A 13297-nucleotide genomic window follows, 5' to 3' on the forward strand; every position below is an offset into this window, starting at 1 on the left:
TCGTTTTCATGAACTCCGCCACCAAAAAAAGCATCACGCCAGTAACAAACTAATTTCCAAAGAATCAAACAACCAATTTATTTTCAATAGTTAAAATCATAGGGAATCATGGAGAGTTTCTCTATAATTCTCATATTTGTAAGAGAAATGTTCCTAATCGCAAAAATGTGGTGGAGAGCAACGATGGTGGAGAGCAGCGGTGGTTGAGAGCTGTGGTGGTGGAGAGCAGCGATGATGGAGAGCAGCGGTGGTGGAGAGCAGCGGTGGTGGAGGGCAGCGGTGGTAGAGGGCAGCGGCGGTGGAGAGCAGCGGCGGTGGACAGCATCAACGGTGGAGAGCAACGACGGTGGAAAGCAGCGATAGGAAGAAGTATTACACTGAGATGGAGAGAAATGAGAGGAGAAATGAGTGTTTGCCACATCTATTGGCACTGGATGCGAAGCTGGTGCCAAAAATTTCTGCTTTTTTACCAACGGTCAGAAGCCTTCGGTAAATCTGTCGGTAATGTCGTCAAGCGAAATAATGGGCGAGAAAATTCCCGCTCTTTTTACTGACGGCCAAAAGCCTTCGGTAAATCCGTCGGTAATGTGCATGTCACTTACCGACGGCCTTACCGAAGGCTTCTGATCGTCGGTAAAAAAGATTAAAAAAACCGTCGGTAAATCCGTCGAAAATTAAAATATATCGATGGATATTTATCCGTCGGTAAAAGTCCGTCGGTAATATTAATATTTTTTGTAGTGAGTCATCAGACAACTTGAGTTTTAAACTGGGGCAAAATAACTAGTTTTGAATCGATTATTTTTGTTGATGAATCCATTAAAACTCGTGTGTTTGCACATATCTTTTTCAAATGTGCTGTGATGAGTTATTAGAAAGAAATGTTTTCAAAAATCTTCTAAGTGTTAAAGCTTAATCGATTACATAGTTTATGTATTCAATTAAGTGTGTTAAGATTTAAAAACTGACTTATGCTTGTCATAACTGCTATAACAGTCATATTTTTAAATGTGTTTGACTAAGCATTTAATGAAAATCGATTACATTAATTGAACATCCAATTATGTGCTTTGATTGATGTAAGTTTGTTACAAGTGTTTAATGTAACCGATTACGTTATTGTTGTAATCGATTGTTTTGCGTCAGAATTTACAAAAACTATATATTGACGCATTATTTTATTTTCTGTAGAACAAATGAGAATTAAACTTTCATACCTGATTGATTTTCATTTTAGAGAGTTTTACAGATTGATCAAAAGCTCCAAGAATCAAGAACGAGAAGTGGTATACAGATCTTGAAGCATTCTTGAGAAGTAAACGTGACTGGACTGAATTGACTGATCGTTTCTCCACAACTGAAGGTGCATTCTGTTTTATCAGGAGAAGAAGACTTGCAATCTTTGATTTGTTGTTCCCTATCCGTGTGGCGTCAGGAAGAAGAGTGATGTACTCTTGACTTTGAGAGGTGATATCTCAAAGGGGTTGCTACGACAGGAACAGGGTAGTTCTGTGTTGGCAACTTTTGGTCTTCTATATTTGATTGAGAGTTTATGAGGGTGTTTACATTTGAGAGTTGCTATGTAAAGCCGTAGCTGTAATACTCTGATCATTATAGTGAATTGCTCTCCAATCTAAGGTTGATATAGAGGGTGATTGGATGTAGGCATTGAGGCCGAACCAATATAAAACCTGAGTTTGATTTTCTTCTCCCTATCTCTTTACATTTGTGCATTCATTCTGTTATAGTCTTTACACGCATACTGGTTTCATTTCACACATTGCTTACGGCACAAGAAAGTTTTTCAAGAACCATACCTTTTGCGAAAAAGATCAGAAAAGTGCTAGTTTTTATAAAACACCAATTCAACCCCCCCCCCCCTCCTCTTGGTGTTGAGAAAAAATGTCCAATAATTCTAACAATTGGCACCAGAGTTGGTTTTCAAAAATTATTTGGAAAACAAATCGATTAACCTTTTTGTATAATCGATTGTTCGATCCTAAAATGGATTTTGTTTCTCAAACCTTCGGTGAAGAGGCATCCACAAATAGGCCACCTCTATTTTTGTTGGCGAAAATTATGCTTTTTGGAAAATCAGAATGCAAATATTTCTTGAGTCAGTAGATAAAGATGTGTGGGATTCTACTCTTAATGAACCTTTTGAACCCACTCATGTGATTAATGGAAAAACTGTTTTGAAAAACTTTTCTGAGTGGACTCAAGAGGAAAATAGGATAGCACAATATGATGTTAAAGCAAGAAATGTTATTGCCTCTACTCTTACTATGAATGAGTTATTTAGGGTTTGACAGTGCAAAACAGCCAAAGAAATGTGTAAAGTTCTTGAGGTTACTCATGAAGGAACAGATGAAGTCAAGAGGGCTAGGAAGAATTCCCTAGTGCAAGAATATGAGATGTTTAGAATGAAAGCTGGAGAGACCATATATGATGTACATAAAAGGTTCACTCATAATGTCAGCCACCTGATGGCTTTCGACAGTGATAGCAACTTCGAGAATGATTCAATTGAAGTCAAGTATTACATGTTGTTGGACACATATCAAGAACTGCACGCAGAAGCTATGAAATTGCAATACAAGGTAAATCGATTAAATTCTAAAAGAAGAGACTTTGAATATCGAATCAATAACCTTGTAGATGAAAATGATAAGCTCAAGAATGAACTTAAAACTACTTTGCAATTTGTTAACTATGTTAAAACTAAAATTCAGATTATTGAGAAAGAATGTGAAAATTGTAGTGCTCATATTTAAAAAATTGATTACTTAACTAGCACGATATCTAAGTTTACTCTTGGTAGAGATACTTAGAAGTTGTTTTAAGATCACAAGGTAGAGTTATTAATAGGCAAGGGATAGGTTACAAGGCTAAGAGCAATAAAATAAATTCTAAGAAATTTATTGATCTAAGCAAACATGTTACCAATGCTTTTTTTTACTGCAATACTATTAGGCATAGAGTAAGAAACTGTTATTATAGGAAGGTTGGTGTTCCAAGAGGAAAGTATAAATGGATTCCTAAAGAACAACCTCCTATGACTAACCAAAAAGGCCCCAAGTTAATTTGGGTACCTGCAACGAAACCATTTGAGTGTTTTGTAGGAAAGTGAGCTACTACAGAAGCAAACAAGTGCTCAAGGATGAGTTTCAGTGGAATACATCAAAAGTTATTGAGTGACTCAATGTGGTAACATTAATTGTCAAATTCATGCATTCATGCATTATTGATCTACGTATGTGAATGAATGTTGTATGCATGATTGTTGATTGCTTGTCTGTTTGCTATTTTGTTTGGAAAACTGATTTCACGAATTCTAATCGATTAGGCCTTAAATAAAATCAATTATCTTTTAACTATGTTTCTCTATTTTGGTGAAAATTGTGTTAGAAAAACGTAATCGATTTCGAAATTAATAAACTCGATTAAAATGTTTTTATCTTGGCTTTATAATGTTGAAAATTTGAATGAGCCTGGTGATGAAAGGTTTTGATGCATGCCTGTAAAATTATCTCATTTGAAAATTCATTGTAAAAGTTGTATTCTGATTCGTAACCCTATCTGAGCTGAGTGTATCTCTAAAAATTCAAAATCCATAAATGGCATCTTCATCTTCATGACGTGGAAAACGCCCTGCTCCCATTAAGAGGAAAGCAAACCCTGATGAATGGTTCAATGATGAAGAGAAATGCAAAGATTTTGTTTTCTTTTGTGGATTGAAAGAAGTAATCAGGCACAAATGTTTGTGTATTCAGTTCTTCCGCAATGAATGATTCTTATTTTAGAAATGGCTGATTTACTCTGGGTTATCTAAGTTTGTGGAACTGGAAGGAGACTATCATCCAAACTTAATTAAAGTATTTTATGCAGACATAAGGGCTGAAGGAAATCTTATTCGCTCTAGTGTGAAGGGTGTCAATATTCTTATTGATGAAACAGTCTGGAAGACTATTGCAGGGTTTCATACTGATGGTATGAAATGTCATCAAGGAATACAAGGAGTTAACAAGATGACAATCTATGAAGACTGTTTGCAGAACTCTGAACAATCAATTGACAATAATCTATTCAACGTTGGTAACTTGAAAAAGAATGAAAGACTGTGCTTTTGTGATTGGTTGGATTTTACTTCCAAGAAATGAAAATCAAACACAGTTGACCACTAAAGATGTCTACCTACTACATGCCTTAAGAGCCAAGATACCAACTGACTGGATATCTGTTGTGAGTGATCACATGACTAAGGTCACTGACAACAAGTATACCATCTTCCTTATGTTGTCTTCATCAGTAAAATTCTAAGACATCATGGTGTAGCTACTTCAAATGAAATCATTATGGGTATCTCAAAGAGGAATTTGATCGAAAAAATGTCTTTGCATCTTATCGACTTTAGAAAAAAAAAATTGGTTGGGTATTCAATTATGAACATGCTCCAAAACAGGAGGAAATTGATATTGTTAACATTGACATGTCCGGGTACCACTTTAAACCTCAATCAGAGTTTGAAAAGTTTGTGGTAAATGAATTTAAGAGACAGGACATAAAGTTATCCAAACTGAAAAAGTCCTCCTCTAAGATGCACAGAAAATTGGACTATGCATTAAGAATTAATGCTTTGGGAGGAACTTCTGAAGATGAATCGGAAAGTGAGGGGGACAAAATGGAAAAACAATTTTTTGAGACATCAGAATCAGGATAGGAATCTTAGGATCTTAAGCACAATTTTTTTTGTTGTGTTTTGTTTTTTATTGTGATTAATGGCTTTCTTATGTCATCTTTTGCTTTGGTTGATTATAATCACATTTGGAATATGAATGAAATTATGTTATTGATTTAAATCAATCACTTGTATATATGCAAATTGAACATTTCATTATTACATCATTTCATTGCATAATCATACTTAAACTGTGATATGACTACATAAGAACTAAAATGCTTGATCTAGATGAGATTAAAAGGTTATGCAAGAATGTTGGTTGCTTGCTGAGCTGAAATGAGAATTTCACATTACTCTGCAGAATGAAATCAATTAAGGGACAACAATAATCGATTGTTTCTTGTGAACTGGTTTGAAGTGTCTAAACTTCTAATTCTTATACTTTAAACCTTGACTTGTGCTTTACTATATGTTTATTCATCATATATCTCATTGTGTTTAATCCACTATGAATCTGATATGAGGTTATGATTTATTAAACTAATTTGATTGTTTAGAGCGATATCTAATTTGCTTTGATATAATATTTGTCAAATCTTCTGGTACATTGCTTGAACATATTTGGATGATACATACTCTGTCATATCTCTGTTATGCATCTTTGATACTGAAATGTGATATGTATAATGATAGAGGGAGTATTGTATGCTGTTATATATGGTTCACATGTTAAAACGGGGAGAAAATGTTAAATTCATGTGAATACTGCTGACACGAGAGCATCATTATATTACTAATAACTTGGTTGATGCATCTCTATATGATTTAATATATTTGTTTCAATTACATATCCTTTTTTGTTACTGCCCAAAGGGGGAGAAATAATTGAACTGTGTGACTGAGATAATTGAAATTGTATAAATTGTTTTGATAGTGTACTATACAACATGGTTTTTTAATCATGGTTGTGCATCATCAAAAAATGGGGAGATTGTTGATAGGAGGAGCAAAGTGTTAACTAAACCCAATCCTTGTGTTATTTGTCTTTGATGATGACAATACATTGTTAATAAAAACACATGTATGTGTACTGTGTTATGTGTTATATGTGTTCATGCTTACTATGAAATATGCACATATTGTGTTTGTCACATTTGATTGACATATTGTATTGATTGATGCATACTATTATATTCATGAAGTGACTATATTTGTGTATGCACAATATATATATATATATATATATATATATATATATATATATATATATATATATATATATATATAGGTTTTGGTGATATAAAAACCACCTGCACAAAAGCATATATGCATGACTTAATCGATTACAGTGTGCGATAATCAATTAAAGTCATCAAACAGTTTGAGTTTTAAACTATGGCAAAACAACTAGTTTTGAATTGATTACATTTGTTGATGAATCGATTAAAACTCGTGTGTTTGCACATATCGTTTTCAAATGTGTTGTGATGAGTTTTTAGAAAGAAATGTTTTCAAAATCTTCTAAGTGTTAAAGCATAATCGATTACATAGTTTATGTATTCAATTAAATCTGTTAAGATTTAAAAACTGACTTATGCTTGTCATAACTGCTATAACGGTCATATTTTTAAATGTGTTTGACTAAGCAGTTAATGAAATCGATTACATTAATTGAACATTCAATTATGTGCTTTGACTGCTGTAAGTTTGTTACATGTGTTTAATGTAACCGATTACGTTATTGTTGTAATCGATTGATTTGCGTCATAATTGACAAAAACTATATATTGACGCATTGTTTGATTTTCTGTAGAACAATTGAGAATTACACTTTCATATCTGATTGATTTTCATTTGAGAGAGTTTTACAGATTGATCAAAACCTCCAAGAATCAAGAACGAGAAGTGATTTACAAATCTTGAAGCATTCTTGAGAAGCAAACGTGACTGGACTAAATTGACTAATCGTTTATGCACAACTGAAGGTGCATTCTGTTTGATCAGGAGAAGAAGACTTGAAATCTTTGATTTGTTGTTCCCTATACGTGTGGTGTCAGGAAGAAGAGTGATGTACTCTTGACTTTGTGAGGGGATATCTCAAAGGGGTTGCTACGACAAGAACGGGGTAGTTATGTGTTGGCAGGTTTTGTTGTTTTATATTTGATTGAGAGTTTGTGAGGTGTTTACATTTGAGAGTTGCTCTGTAAAGCCTTAGTTGTAATACTCTGATCATTATAGTGAATTGCTCTTCAATCTAAGGTTGATTGGGAGGGTGACTGGATGTAGGCATTAAGGCTGAACTAGTATAAAAAATGACTTTGATTTTCTTCTCCCTATCTCTTTACATTTGTGCATTCATTTTGTTATAATCTTTACAAGCATACTCGTTTCATTGCACACATTGCTTACGACACAAGAAAGTTTTTCAAGAACCATACCTATTGCGAAAAAGATCAGAAAAGTGCTAGTTTTTATAAAACACCAATTCACCCCCTTCTTGGTGTTGAGAAACAAAGTCCAATCATTCTAACATTTATAAAACTATATTATCTCCCAAATTAACTCCAATATTTTCTCTAAGAATATCTCCAAGATTATATCTAAGAATATTCTCAAAGATTTATAGACTTTTTAATCTTGTTTATATTTATTATTGGGTTAAATATGGTTTTAGTCCCTAAACTATCAAGCGATTTTCTTTTTACTCCCTCTTTCAAACTTTGGTACACTTTGATCTTTCTACTTAAGGAAACAATATTTTTCGTCCTCCAAGACCAACGACGTTAAAAAGAAGCTGAGGTGGCTAAAGTCTAGCCACGTGTGATGAAATGTTTCATTGCTCACATTTTCCACGTTGGTACTTTTCAATGCAAAGTCAGTCACGTTTGGCAACACCCTCCAATCGGTCGTCCACTATTTCTTCTGGGTCTCCACCACCATTCTCTCATTCACAATCGACGAGGATGACGCCATGCGTCTTTAGGGAGTTGCCGATAACATCTTCCACCAGAGGGTAAGGATGCGTCAAGCTGTTAGGGTTTGTGGTTGAGAGGTTGAGTCGCTTTGAAGGGCGAGGTTTCTTCCGCTAGAGGCGTCGGTGGTGGCTAACCTCGCTAATGACCGTGAGGACGCAACATGAAGGAGAAGGATGTCTTGCCGCCTTTGTGGACAGGACATATGGGAAACTTGGTACTTGCCGCTTGGACTGTTGACATTTTATGGATTAACTTAGCCCTTAGATCCATCGTGGCACGTTTTGGGTTTTGGCTACACCAATGTTGATCCTGAGTTAATAGAGAGGGGTGATGTGTTGTGGAAGATTCAGATTCAGAATTACTTGCCTTAGTTGGTGAGGTAGGAAATTATATCAATAACTATTTGTGGAACTGGTAGGCTAGGGAAGATGCTTACTAGATGGCCAGATTCATCTCTTAATTTGTTGTAAAAAATGTTTGTACAATTTTGGAAGGTCAAACATGTCTGGTGGCTTTATCTTTGGTGTCTTCATTGAATCTAGGTCTGAAAGAAACGATGTCTTCATCTTTTTTAAATATAAATGGAATGAAAGAAATGACTTGAGCTAAAAAATAGAGTAGCTTAGCATTTCTATTACTTTCTGTCATTGCCATTAATTTTATTGAATGAAAAAACCATCAAACATAATATTTTGGCCTCTATTCTTCTTAATGAATCATTTTCCATGATTGATCAAATTATATATTCAGTCTACAACTTTTTTTTCTTGTGTGTCTTTTACACTGTTGAATTGAATATTCAACATCATGTCAAGATGTCATATATGGTATTTTATTCAAAATTTACAACATCATGGCCTTTATAAATAAACTACATAAGAAAGAAATTGTTGTATCTAGGAAACAACTACATCATGTTCTGAGGATCAAGAAAAAACGAAGTATAAACATTTGAAGGGGCTGAACTCTATGGAAAGGAAGCAGGGCGATTCTGTAAATCGTGACTTGTCACAAACTTTGTATATTGAATCCTTTCCTTAAACTCTATGAATGTGTTTGTTCTGCAAAACGACTCACTTGCTCAACTATAGTATCCAATCTACCTGCAACATTCCCCATGCACATAAAAACAACTTAGTACCTTCAATAACTTCATTAGTGACAAAAAGACAATGCCTTTTAATCCTTCCATAACAATAAGGTTAGTGCACATATTATATTAACTAGGGATATTATGATGTTTCTATTTCTTACACTTTCAACCTAAACTTTGAACGCAGAAAGCGCAACTTTTCTCTATTATGGTCCCAATGTCAAGTTGCAGCATCACCTCTGATCAAAACTGGTTGATGAATTAAGGGCCTAAGTCAACTGATCTATTTAATTATCATTCACGTCCAATTGTTTTCTCTTGCTGTGCATATCCTGATATTAAATCAGACCAAGTTAACTCTGCTAACAAAAAGCTGTTTAGGTCCTACAGCTACAACTACAATGTGCAACTCAACACAGAGCAACAATGATAGCAAATTGGGCCAATAGGAGGGAGAATATACTCTTCCCCATTCTCATCCAACTTCAAACCATTTCCTAGGGCACAACACAATGTTTCCTTACAAAACCTTCCTTTGTCTTTCAACTCTCTAGATTTCAATCTGAGTTTCTATTTCAACTGTAGCTCTTACCCTTCATCTATTGAGAACATAAGGTGCATGCAGCAACATGATCATAAGAATCAATATTATGTGTTTTTGGTTGAGGATGAAGTTGAAATGGACATAGTTGATGTGAGGTAGTGCGTGTGAGGATTATGATGGCTATTGTAGATACGATCATACCACTGAGCAATCAAGTTGCTAATGTAGAGATGTCCATCTCTCAAGCATTGTATCGAACAAGTTCCGTGCATCTTTGGTAGCGTCACCAAACCAAACATCGTGGCACACCTCCTCCAGGCCCAAGGCGTCGTCGACGACATCGCACGCGACATCGCACGTCGTCAGGGTCATCGTCGGCAACCGTGAAAGCTCTCCTTTCCTGGCTTCTCTTCGCGCATGAGAGGGAGACACCCTTCTCCTTCGTGACGTGTCCTTACCGTCACTAGCGAGGTCAGCCACCACCGACGCCTCCAGCGGAAGAAACCCCCGCCCTTCACGACGACTCAACCTCTCAACCACAAACCCTAATAGCTTGACGCATCCTCACCTGTTGTTGGAAGACGTTGTCGACAACTCCCCAAAGACGCATGGTGTCATCCTCGTTAATTGTGGATGAGAGAATGGCGGTGGAGATCCAGAAGAAACATCGAACGACCGCTTGGAGGGTTTCGCCAAACGTGGCTGACTTTGCATTGAAAAATACCAACGTGGCAAACGTGAGCAATGAAACATTTCATCACACGTGGCCAGATGTTAGCCACCTTAGCTTCTTTTTAAGGCCATTAGTTTTGGAGGACGAAAAATTATGGTTTCCTTAAGGAGGAGGATGAAAGTGTACCAAAGTTTGAAAGAGGGACTAAAAACAAAATCGCTTGATAGTTTAGGGACTAAAAACATATTTAATCTTTTATTATTTATTTTAGTGAATAATAATATTGTATCTCATATTAACATAATCCCCAGAATCTTCTCATAATAATAACCACAATCAGCAATTCTAAGTAGAAAACCCAAGCCCAAAATCTTAGATTTCACTAAGCGTAAATCATGGCTTGTTAGGCAAAGCGATGCTAAGCGTTAGCCAACTGTACTAGGCATGATGGTGTTAATTGTGAACTCCCTACGACTGTATTGTCAAAAGGTGTATAAATAGAATATCTCTGAAGAAGAAAAAAAGAGATGATGGACACTTAAGGAATGAAATGAAGAATCATCCTTATGGAAGATCAAGAAGAAAGAGAAAGAGAGAAAGGAAAACACCTAAAGGAAAGAAGAGCTACTTTCAAGCTTCATTGATGTATAAGCTTACATTTGTAAGAAGAGAGAAAAGAGGGAAACACTTAGTGAGTCTATTAGATTGATTTGTATTTAACATATATCCTTTCTGCGAGAGTTATCATCTAAAGACTTGTAATCAATCTTTTGATTGTAAATTCTGAAAAGAATTAAAACACTTTACGTTTAACTTTGAGGAATTAAACGGTATCTAGACAAGTGTGTCTAGTGGAAACCTATTGATTAAAACAACTGTTATCGTCGAGTCGCGCAGCGGAATAAAATAGCGTAAAGCGTGTTCGGTCAATTTTAAAAAAATGGTTCCTTTAATTTTCTTATAAACGTTTTATCAAACAGTTGATGTGCAGAAAATGTAAAGAGTATAGGGAGTAGATAAAGCACACAAATGATTTTTATCCTGGTTCGAATCAAAAGATTCTACGTTCAGTCGTTAATCACTATGAATAGTAATTAACCTTTTTCACTAAAAACAGTTTCACAGTTTGTACAGATTATGAGATAGTGAATGGAGATTAAGAAACGAGAACACCTTTCGTTCGACAAACGAACAAAACAATCTTCCTTCGACAAACGAACAAAACAATCTTCCTTCGACAAACGAACTGGAAGCAAGAACACTTAGCCAACTTGAAGAGAACATCTCTGACCTTTAACACACAAAGCACGAGCTTCTCCTATTCACAAGACTTGACAAGAGCAAGAACTAGCACTTGAGAACTTCCTCAGATTGCACTGTATTCTCAAAATCGCAAAGTTCCCTTTTCACTCTCTGAGAGCTTCCCTTAGGCACACAGTTATGATACTCTCAAAATGAAAAGTTACTTTTTAAGAGCTGTGAAGACCTCTATTTATAAGCCCAAGTTCGTGTAGTGTTAGAAATTGAAAAGACATATTACAACTGCCAATGATAATCGATATTATAAGTGATAATTGATTATCTGCGAGACTTTGGAACAATTAGGATATTAACTTCTTCAAACGGTCAGCTCTAGTTCTTCACCTCCTTCCACCATTCGGCTCGAGCCCTATCGCCTTCTGCCGTTCGGCTTGACCCCTTATCACCTTTTGTCGTTCAGCTTGGTTCCTCACCACTTTCCATCGTTCGGTGCTAGCTGCTCGGTCTTGGTCATACCTCGCTTGGTCTCGGTCATACCTTCCACAGCTCGGTCTAAACTGCTCGATCTCGGTCATCATCTGTTAGTGATCGTTCGATCTTGTACATGTGTTATTTTATCTGTTTTGTTCGGCTTTCAACTTCTATACACCGTTAAGCCTTTTAGCTGTGTTCAACATGTGTTCGGCCTGTGTTTCAACACTGCTCGGCCTGTGTTTCAACATTGTTCGGCCTCCAACTGCGTTCGGCTAGTGTTTGTCCTGTGTTTGGCCTTCATTTGCTTGTGACTGTTTAGTCTTCAACTGTTATACACTGTTCGGTTTGCATCTAGGCTCTTGTTCCCTTTCCTCACGGACCAACATACAAAAGTGCTTTTAAACTTAAGACAACAAGGGTCTTCATATTCTTCACTTTGTAACATCATCAAAATCATTGTCTTCAAGACACCAATGCTCCTCATTGGTAACAAAACCAAGAGTGGGTGAAACTCTAACATTTAACGAGGGTGGGTTAAACGGTAGCTAGACAACATATCAGGAAGATATTTGAATTGTCTAGTGGAAACTACGAGTGGGTGAAACTCAACTAGGCGGTGTATCTAAAGGATACCGAGAGTGTCTAGGGATAGTAGGAGTGGTGAAGAATACTGCACAACCAGGGGTGGGTGAAGCTTGGTGAATGAGCACATATAATCTTTCTTTAATTTTATACAAATGCATGTTGATTAACTACTTTAGGTATGATTTTCGCTTGTTTTGACCGATTGTTTTGGTGTTCTTCTTCATAGGCGCGTTTTGCTTTCTCTTTAACTAGCGAAAACACTTTATTCTGGCGAACCCACCTTCAAGAAGGTTAATTTTCATTTTCAAGAACTTGTGTTTTTATATTGTTGAACTTGTTTCTTGTCCATACCTCTTGTTTGTTGTTCATACTACACTATACGTTATACATCCAAGCTTTAGGGTAAAACTGAGAGTATATTCAAAACAACTCCAAATGACTTGAAAATTTGTTCAAACCACCAAAATATCATGAGAAGCCCCCAAAAAAATTTAGATCAAAATTCTAAGTCTAGGTATGTGAAATATTTTTGCGAGATTGAAAATTTTCTTCTACTCCAAATCCATATATAATAATAACAAATCGAACAATCAGAGTAAATGTTATGGTCATTTAAAGATCTATCGCAGTTCACTTTTCAAATAAGATTTTTACTTCACAGAGACCTAAAGTAAGAGCTTCCTACTGTTTTTTTCCTGAACTAGGTTTTCTAAGGAGTGGTAAAAAAAAAATCCAACCATAATGACCATATCAAAAATCACAAGTTAATACTACTATTGTCATAACTTTTGTGCTTTTGCTCGTAGTTCATAGTTTATAGTTAATGCTATAAACTTGATTACATTTGTTGTTTTTCTACTTTTGAGGTCTCTTAGAATTGTAAAAATGGATCACAATTAATTAAAAAAATAAAAAAATTGAAAAATATGACGTTAATTGATGTTGGCCCCTAGCTATATCAGACGTTAATTCTGCATCTCACCCTATTACAACTTAAACATCGTAGATTTTA

This window comes from Vigna angularis, chromosome 4, assembly GCF_016808095.1.
Source record: "Vigna angularis cultivar LongXiaoDou No.4 chromosome 4, ASM1680809v1, whole genome shotgun sequence".
Taxonomy (NCBI): domain Eukaryota; kingdom Viridiplantae; phylum Streptophyta; class Magnoliopsida; order Fabales; family Fabaceae; genus Vigna; species Vigna angularis.